This window comes from Cibotium barometz, chromosome 15 (assembly GCF_041138505.1).
Source record: "Cibotium barometz isolate CiBa-2024 chromosome 15, ASM4113850v1, whole genome shotgun sequence".
In the NCBI taxonomy this organism is placed as follows: domain Eukaryota; kingdom Viridiplantae; phylum Streptophyta; class Polypodiopsida; order Cyatheales; family Cibotiaceae; genus Cibotium; species Cibotium barometz.
The window spans coordinates 18563121-18574037 of NC_141060.1; positions in this window are offsets into that span (position 1 = coordinate 18563121).

Sequence of the window (10917 nt, forward strand, 5' to 3'; positions counted from 1 at the left end):
ACATAAATTTCTATTTATGCTTAATTCAAATGGTTTTTATGAAATTTCTCTCTCTCACTCAAGAAATGGTCATACTCATGACCCATTCTCAATCCAAATGAAGCTTTTCATAAAGCTTTTCCTTAATCCAAGATTAATCTATACTTGAGGTTAAATTAATGGCTTTTTTCTATGCTTTTAGTTTATGTATTTCATGAATATTAATGATTCAATCCATTATGGATTATTGATTCAATTAGGGATCATTCTAATTAATTCTTAATGATAAGCTTTATCCCTTAGAAAAAATTGAGAGTTATCAGTCATCATAGCAGTGGAGCTGTGGCAAAATTTTTATAAAAATTACGCATAAAATAATTTCATTCAAAGCATGAAAAGAGGACTTCCTACCATATTCTAAGAATTATCATCCTATATTAATTGAAGATATTCATAGAGAAATTGATTTTTATATTATACATATTTGATTTCATGCATAGAGGTATGCATAATAGATTATTATTTTAACATAAAAGTGTTACTTTTATCATAATTAGATTTCATGCATAGAGGTATGCATAAAAGATTATTATTTTAATGTAAAAGTGTTACTTTTATCACAATTGAATTTCATGCATAGAAGTATGCATAAGAGATGATTATTTTATTATAAAAGTGTTACTTTTATCATAATTGGATTTTATGCATAGAGGTATGCATAAAAGTTGATTATTTTATTATAAAAGTGTTACTTTTATCACAATTGAATTTCATGCATAGAAGTGTGCATAAGAGTTGATTATTTTATTATAAAAGTGTTACTTTTATCATATTTGGATTTCATGCATAGAGGTATGCATAAAAGTTGATTATAAAAGTGTTACTATTATCATATTTGGATTTCATGTATAGAGGTATGCATAAAAGTTGATTATTTTATTATAAAAGTGTGACTTTTATCATATTTGAATTTCATGCATAAAAGTATGCATAAAAGTTGATTATTTTATTTTAAAAGTGTGACTTTTATTATATTTGGATTTCATGCATAGAGGTATGCATAAAAGATATTCTTTTATACTAAAAGTGTGATTTTCATCATAAATAGATTTTATGCATAACTTAGATGCATAAGAGAAATTCTTTTATTCTAAAAGTGTAATTCCTACCAAATTGAATTTATGCATAAGAAGATGCATAAAAGATTGATTTTTACTTCGAAAGTATTAATCTCCTTAAATAGAATTTATGCATAAATAAATGTGTAAAGAAATCTTATATCAAATATAAGAATTCTCTTGTATTCTATAAATAGATATGAGATGTGATAGGATGTGATAAGAGGTGTATAAGATGTGACAAGAGGTTATAAGATGCTTATGAAATAAGTTATGAGGTGATAAGATGAATTAAGATTTGATAAGATGTGTATGGGATGAGGTAAGAAGTGTATGTGATAGGATAAGATGTATATGGGTTGTGATAGGGCAAGAATGGATGTGATGTAAAAGATTAGATGTGAAGGCATATGGAGTTATATGAATGGGAATGTGGAAATGGATGTATGTATGTGGATGTGTGGATGTGGAGATGGGAGTGTGGATGTGTGGATGTGGAGATGGGAGTGTGGATGTATGAATGTGGAAAGGGATGTATGCATGAAGATGTATATGCATAGATGTGAATGTGGATGTAGATGTGGCTGTATAGATGTGAATGTGGATGTATGTATGTATGTGGATGTAGATGTGGATGTATAGATGTGAATGGGAAGGTGGATGTGGATGTATGTGAATGTGGATGTAGATGTGGATGTATAGATGTGAATGTGGATGTAGATGTGACTGTATAGATGTGAATGTGGAATGTGGATGTGGATGTATGTATGTATGTGGATGTAGATGTGGATGTATAGATGTGAATGGGAATGTGGATGTGGATGTATGTATGTATGTGGATGTGGATGTATGAATAAGGACGTAATAGTGGATGTATGCATGTGGATGTAGATGTATGGATGTGGGTGTGGATGTGGATGTGTATGTATGAATGTGGATATGGGATGTGGATGTATAAATGAGGATGTGAAAATGGAGGTAAGCATGTAGATGTGGATGTATGGATGTGAATGTGGATGTGGATGTGGATGTATGGATGTGAATGTGGATGTGGATGTGCATGTATGGATGTGGATATGGATGTATGGATGTGAATGTGGATGTGGATGTGGATGTATGGATGTGAATGTGGATGTATGGATGTGGATATGGATGTGAATATAGATATGTGATGTGAAGGAATCTGAAGTGAAGAGATGGAAAATGATGTGATTGGATGAGTACACATATAAATGGAATGTGGAATAAGTAATGTGGATTAATGAGGGATAATGTGGAAAAATGAGAGTTAATATAGAAATTGTATTTGTAAACTGTTTGTAAATGGCTGTTTTATGTCAAGAATGCTGGGGAAGCATTTTGACCGTCTTGTGATTAAGGTCGTGGAGACCTAACTGATAAAGTTGCAACTGCTGACGGAGAGTCAATGGAGGATGTCTTGCGTAGCAAGGTTGACCGAGGTCTTGACCAGCCTCAGTCAGCCTCAGTTCGATTAAAATGGTGAGCTTCCGGTACGGTGGATGAGGGACCAAGGAAGCGGCCTATGAGTGAAGCGCTAGGTCACCTGCGAAGGATCCTAGAGGGTGCTGACCATACGGTGCTCGGGCTCTGGGTCGCCTAGGATACCCATGCGTGCGTCGAGGAAGATATTGGAACAAGGAGTAAGAGTTGTTTTCTGAAACCGGGCATGGATCTGGTTGATTGACCTTGCTGGTCTTCAATGGATGAGTCCATGGCTCTTTTTATGGATCTGTTGGTTGATCTTGCTGATCTTCAACGAGAGTCCATCTTGATTTTTATAAGTGATTATATTGCCGAGTATTATGGGCTAGGAACTATTGAAAAGGCCCCTGAGTGGTGGTGAGCATTCTAGTTGCCAATGATGCCATAGATACTCTGATGAAGGAATGATGGGAAATTATGAATCAACCGGATAAATTGGAAGGGAAGATTGTGATCAATGATACTATGGTTTCATTAAAGGATTGTTTTAAAGTTAGCTGATGCTAAGAAAGAGGCAATTTCATATTGGGTGTGTAAGTGGTGTGGCTAGTTTTATGTTTGCATGAACTTCCGGCTAGGGGGCCTTGGAACTCTTTTCCTTGGTACCCGGGACAAAACCTAACCAAATTCCAAATTGGATCCCATCACTACAGTGGTTGGGCGGTTGGCTAACCCATGGGATTGGATGGGGTTAGGCTGGACTGATGGATCCATAAATCGAGACTCAACTTTTGTTATTACGATAGATAAAGTAAATCCCGGACAGTAATTGTTCTATGGATAGGAATCAACGGCTGTGCCTCTTGAATGGGGAAAAAAGCGCTGATCCCAATGATCCAAGTGCAAGTTTCTTCCTTGATCTGACCAAATATCTTATAGATGCAATTGGATCAGTTTGATCAGAAATGATCTTGACTACGTTAGAGTAAAAAGTTATCCTGGTGGAATCGCCCGTGCTTTCTGGTAAAGGAAGTTTTTCCGGGTTCGAATTTGGAACAACCGATGGATTAGTCTCTTATCCGGATATCCGTGGGTGAGGCCCCGAGTGTGGGAGCCCCGTACCGCGCGAGAAGTGCTACTTCCGCTGCTAGTACCCCGAATCCGTTGCTCGGTGGGAACAGGGATCTCACAGTTGGTATCAGAGCATTTGTCTAATAAAGATCAACTGAGAAACCAAATATGTCAAAAATTTATCAAGAAGCAGAAAAAGGTTATAATTGTGTGATATAATTCATACAATTTGATATTCAAACTGCAATTCGTAATTTGGTAATTGGGTCTTCAGATGGAAATACCGTAATTATATTGAATCCCTGACTTGCTTGAGGCCTAGATATGATGGTATTTACCTTATAATTCCAAGGGCCGTGACTACCCGTATATACCGAGAGTATACTGCAGCTCTTTACTGACAGTATATACGAGTAAACCTAAGACTTGAAATTATAAGCATTAATGCTATCCAGATGATGAATTCGAATGTGGTTGATATGATTTTTAATTCTGTTTGGAAACTGATGAAATTGATTTGGATTCTGATTGAAAAATGATGATTTCTGAAATTTAGTTAAAATGTAATAAGCTGAACGAAACCACAATGAGGATGAATGGGACGAGTCCCAGTGATAATATTCATAACTGGAATGATAATAATGATTTCAGCAAATCACTATGAGATTAGTGGATTGTGCTATCAGATTGCTATTGTTAACACTTGACCCGTAGATCAAGTTAAGGGATGACAAATTGAGAACTTGCTTAACTAAAATTTCCGTGGAGGAATCTTCAGAAGGGAATTTTTCGGTCTAATAGACCATTATCATGTTAAAGATATGAATGATATGATTGGAATGAATTGTCATTTAATGATAAGTTCCATTTAAGGGATAATTATCCCAGTATTCTGTTGGGTTGACCAGAATATAAGGAACCCAGGAAAAAATTGGATCTTAAGAAAAAGAGTTGTCCTCCACCTTGCGAGATGAGGACATCTCGCACTTTTCAAGTGGGGTAGAATGTAAGATTCTCCCCCAGCCTTCGAGGTATACAGGAGTAAGAATCTCCCTTTTTGATCTTATAATTATTCTCTCTCTAAAATAAAAGAAAGATTCTGTTTAAAAAAGGAAGAACCTTTTCCCTGAATACTTCTCAAGAGTCCCACCTGTTTTAAGGATTCAGAACAATGAGTTCAGAAGTGAGAATCGATGTTTTGGATATCAAGGTTTTGGTCTTCATTCGAGTACGGCCCAAAAGAAGTTCTTTATCTCTTGGGAAGTATAAGAAGTTATCTCCCAGATATTGTGGACCAAAGAAAGTAGGTGATTTAGCTTACGAACTTCTTTTATCTCCTCATCTTAAAGTTCTGAATGCCTTCTATAGAAAAATGTGCCAAACCCAAATCATGGAAAGACGATAAAACTTCAGTGGCAAGTTACCGTTGGCTTCTAAGTTACGCTAGCTCCTTCCTTTATATAAGTCGTAACTTTTACTTGTCGTTCACAGTAATCTTACTCCCATCGATCTCCTTTCTTTCTTAATCTCCTTCATGGCTTGGCAACAAGAATTAGTTTTATCCATAATGATTCCTCACCTTCAAGACGCAAGTGAGTCTGTGAAGAAGGATTTTATAGAACAGTATGAGCGCTCACTTTTCCCTCACTTGGGAACTTCTGTAGCTCAGACCAAATGGCGGACCTATCAAGACATAACTAGGGTAACACCCTGGGGTCAGCAGCACTTTCGTAACAATGTCCGCTTAGCCATGGTTATTGAAGCTTTGGGTTTGGGTCCCCGATACTACTGCGTCATGAGATCAAGGCATCTTGGGTTTTCTGAGCGGGTCTTCTTACTGGCGTGTTTTCTTCCTCATGAGAAGATATGCCTTTAACCCGTTTTTGGCTTGCCTCTCAGAGGTCCTTTTGTTAGATCACCTCATACCACTGAGATAGGTGCGGCAATAACCAACAGAATTATTCCCATAGATGAGTTACCTTATACTTGTGTAGCTTGTGAGAGTGCTGCTTTTGTGACCATATGATGGACGGGCTTATGGAAGTGTAAAGAGTCCTTCTATCTTTACTGTATAAGTTCCGAGAATGAATAAAGTTTAAATCTTGTTCTTATCTTGCTCTCTTTGAGACTTTTCTTGGTGGTTAATCTTGATTAAAATTTTTCTCTAAGTCTCATATTCGTGCATCTTGCGAAATTACCCTAGTTTGCGAGATGAGGACATCTCGCGTTTTTTAAGTGGGGTAGAATGTAAGATTCCTCCCCCACCCCCTTTTTGATGTCTAGTATCTTCCCCTATAATCAATCCCTCTTCAGAAATATAAAGACCTTGTTTCTAACTATTTTAACCTAGAGAGAGAAAATATTCTAGAGAGAGAATATTCAAATTTTGAATATTTTTGGATAGAAAAATATCTCTTATAATTAAGATGAATTCCCCTGAAACAGAAATTCAAAAACAATTTTCCAATGTGCAATTGGAATTAATTGGAAATGTGTATAAAAGACCTTAGCCTAAGGGTCTAGATTTTCAGAAATTTTTGGATTATGGTCTAATTAAGGTTCCTATGGACCAATAGCATCAATCCATGTGTAAGGAGGAGATAAATCCAATTTGTAAAAGAAGATACCCAAAAATGAGTAAATGCTCACATAAGATGAAGAGTTGAAAATGTATAAGGTTTATTAGTAAAAAAACTATGAGCAATATTAAAAATATGAGATATTTTGGGTATCCAAAAATGAGTAAATGCTCACATAAGATGAAGAGTTGAAAATGTACAAGGTTTATTAGTAAAAAACTATGAGCAATATTAAAAATATGAGATATTTTGGGTATAATGATTTCATTTTGACACATATGTAAGAAAGGGGAGTTCTTTAAAGGAGGTGCATATTTCACATAAGATGAAGAGTTGAAAATGTACAAGGTTTATTAGTAAAAAAACTATGACACATATGTAAGGAAGAGGAGTTCTTTAAAGGAGGTGCATATTTCACATAAGATGAAGAGTTGAAAATGTACAAGGTTTATTAGTAAAAAACTATGAGCAATATTAAAAATATGAGATATTTGGGTATAATGATTCCATTTTGACACATATGTAAGGAAGGGGAGTTCTTTAAAGGAGGTGCATATTTCACATGCTTGAAGGAGTTTTAAACTCATAAAAATTGAGATATTTCATCTCTCCTCTCTCCTCATTCAAGTCTAGTTCCAAAAAGTTAGCTTAACTGACCTAAAAATGGTCAAAAATTGGCCAAACTGATTTGAAAAATTCTAGAATCGGTTTGTTTGGTTAGGAGCTCAATTTTTCCTATAAATAGAAGCCTACCCCTTGTTGAAAAATAGATAGTGTTTATGCATCGTTACTCTACTCCACCTAAGCCAAGAACTGTGAATTCATTAATAATTCACTAGTTTTTGGAGCTTCCCTCTTTCTTCAATCCCCATTGGTGGCTCCATCAACATACTTAACCAATTGATTGGTTGGGGGCCTCTACCGCCGTGAACAAAGAATCAAGCAAATTGTAAGGTAATTAGTGAATTTTGATCATTTTCTATAATTTCTTAATGTTTCTCTCTTCTCAACCCCTCTCAAGCTTGAGAAGCTTAATTAGAATGGTTTTTGAATGTTATTGAAGTTGATTAATGAATGGTAGTGAAGAGTTACATAATTTGATGAATGCTATTGAAGTTAATTGATTAATGATAGTTAAGAATTACATAAATTTCTATTTATGCTTAATTCAAATGGTTTTTATGAAATTTCTCTCTCTCACTCAAGAAATGGTCATACTCATGACCCATTCTCAATCCAAATGAAGCTTTTCATAAAGCTTTTCCTTAATCCAAGATTAATCTATACTTGAGGTCAAATTAATGGCTTTTTTCTATGCTTTTAGTTTATGTATTTCATGAATATTAATGATTCAATCCATTATGGATTATTGATCCAATTAGGGATCATTCTAATTAATTCTTAATGATAAGCTTTATCCCTTAGAAAAAATTGAGAGTTATCAGTCATAGCAGCGGAGCTATGGCAAAATTTTTATAAAAATTACGCATAAAATAATTTCATTCAAAGCATGAAAAGAGGACTTCCTACCATATTCTAGGAATTATCATCCTAGATTAATTGAAGATATTCATAGAGAAATTGATTTTTATATTATGCATATTTGATTTCATGCATAGAGGTATGCATAATAGATTATTATTTTAACATAAAAGTGTTACTTTTATCATAATTAGATTTCATGCATAGAGGTATGCATAAAAGATTATTATTTTAATGTAAAAGTGTTACTTTTAGCACAATTGAATTTCATGCATAGAAGTATGCATAAGAGATGATTATTTTATTATAAAAGTGTTACTTTTATCATAATTGGATTTCATGCATAGAGGTATGCATAAAAGTTGATTATTTTATTATAAAAGTGTTACTTTTATCACAATTGAATTTCATGCATAGAAGTGTGCATAAGAGTTGATTATTTTATTATAAAAGTGTTACTTTTATCATATTTGGATTTCATGCATAGAGGTATGCATAAAATTTGATTATAAAAGTGTTACTATTATCATATTTGGATTTCATGTATAGAGGTATGCATAAAAGTTGATTATTTTATTATAAAAGTGTGACTTTTATCATATTTGAATTTCATGCATAAAAGTATGCATAAAAGTTGATTATTTTATTTTAAAAGTGTGACTTTTATTATATTTGGATTTCATGCATAGAGGTATGCATAAAAGATATTCCTTTATACTAAAAGTGTGATTTTCATCATAAATAGATTTTATGCATAACTTAGATGCATAAGAGAAATTCTTTTATTCTAAAAGTGTAATTCTTACCAAATTGAATTTATGCATAAGAAGATGCATAAAAGATTGATTTTTACTTCGAAAGTATTAATCTCCTTAAATAGAATTTATGCATAAATAAATGTGTAAAGAAATCTTATATCAAATATAAGAATTCTCTTGTATTCTATAAATAGATATGAGATGTGATAGGATGTGATAAGAGGTGTATAAGATGTGACAAGAGGTTATAAGATGCTTATGAAATAAGTTATGAGGTGATAAGATGAATTAAGATTTGATAAGATGTGTATGGGATGAGGTAAGAAGTGTATGTGATAGGATAAGATGTATATGGGTTGTGATAGGGCAAGAATGGATGTGATATAAAAGATTAAATGTGAAGGCATATGGAGTTATATGAATGGGAATGTGGAAATGGATGTATGTATGTGGATGTGTGGATGTGGAGATGGGAGTGTGGATGTGTGGATGTGGAGATGGGAGTGTGGATGTATGAATGTGGAAAGGGATGTATGCATGAAGATGTGTATGCATAGATGTGAATGTGGATGTAGATGTGGCTGTATAGATGTGAATGTGGAATGTGAATGTGGATGTATGTATGTATGTGGATGTAGATGTGGATGTATAGATGTGAATGGGAAGGTGGATGTGGATGTATGTGAATGTGGATGTAGATGTGGATGTATAGATGTGAATGTGGATGTAGATGTGGCTGTATAGATGTGAATGTGGAATGTGGATGTGGATGTATGTATGTATGTGGATGTAGATGTGGATGTATAGATGTGAATGGGAATGTGGATGTGGATGTATGTATGTATGTGGATGTGGATGTATGAATAAGGACGTAATAGTGGATGTATGCATGTGGATGTAGATGTATGGATGTGGGTGTGGATGTGGATGTGTATGTATGAATGTGGATATGGGATGTGGATGTATAAATGAGGATGTGAAAATGGAGGTAAGCATGTAGATGTGGATGTATGGATGTGAATGTGGATGTGGATGTGGATGTATGGATGTGAATGTGGATGTGGATGTGGATGTATGGATGTGGATATGGATGTATGGATGTGAATGTGGATGTGGATGTGGATGTATGGATGTGAATGTGGATGTGGATGTGGATGTATGGATGTGGATATGGATGTGAATATAGATATGTGATGTGAAGGAATCTGAAGTGAAGAGATGGAAAATGATGTGATTGGATGAGTACACATATAAATGGAATGTGGAATAAGTAATGTGGATTAATGAGGGATAATGTGGAAAAATGAGAGTTAATATAGAAATTGTATTTGTAAACTGTTTGTAAATGGCTGTTTTATGTCAAGAATGCTGGGGAAGCATTTTGACCGTCTTGTGATTAAGGTCGTGGAGACCTAACTGATAAAGTTGCAACTGCTGACGGAGAGTCAATGGAGGACGTCTTGCGTAGCAAGGTTGACCGAGGTCTTGACCAGCCTCAGTCAGCCTCAGTTCGATTAAAATGGTGAGCTTCCCGGTACGGTGGATGAGGGACCAAGGAAGCGGCCTATGAGTGAAGCGCTAGGTCACCTGCGAAGGATCCTAGAGGGTGCTGACCATACGGTGCTCGGGCTCTGGGTCGCCTAGGATACCCACGCGTGCGTCGAGGAAGATATTGGAACAAGGAGTAAGAGTTGTTTTCTGAAACCGGGCATGGATCTGGTTGATTGACCTTGCTGGTCTTCAATGGATGAGTCCATGGCTCTTTTTATGGATCTGTTGGTTGATCTTGCTGATCTTCAACGAGAGTCCATCTTGATTTTTATAAGTGATTATATTGCCGAGTATTATGGGCTAGGAACTATTGAAAAGGCCCCTGAGTGGATAGGTGGTGAGCGTTCTAGTTGCCAATGATGCCATAGATACTCTGATGAAGGAATGATGGGAAATTATGAATCAACCGGATAAATTGGATGGGTGTGTAAGTGGTGTGGCTAGTTTTATGTTTGCATGAACTTCCGGCTAGGGGGCCTTGGAACTCTTTTCCTTGGTACCCGGGACAAAACCTAACCAAATTCCAAATTGGATCCCATCACTACAGTGGTTGGGCGGCTGGCTAACCCATGGGATTGGATGGGGTTAGGCTGGACTGATGGATCCATAAATCGAGACTCAACTTTTGTTATTACGATAGATAAAGTAAATCCCGGACAGTAATTGTTCTATGGATAGGAAGCAACGGCTGTGCCTCTTGAATGGAGAAAAAAGCGCTGATCCCAATGATCCAAGTGCAAGTTTCTTCCTTGATCTGACCAAATATCTTATAGATGCAATTGGATCAGTTTGATTAGAAATGATCTTGACTACGTTAGAGTAAAAAGTTATCCTGGTGGAATCGCCCGTGCTTTCCGGTAAAGGAAGTTTTTCCGGGTTCGGATTTGGAACAACCGATGGATTAGTCTCTTATCCGGATATCCGTGGGTGAGGCCC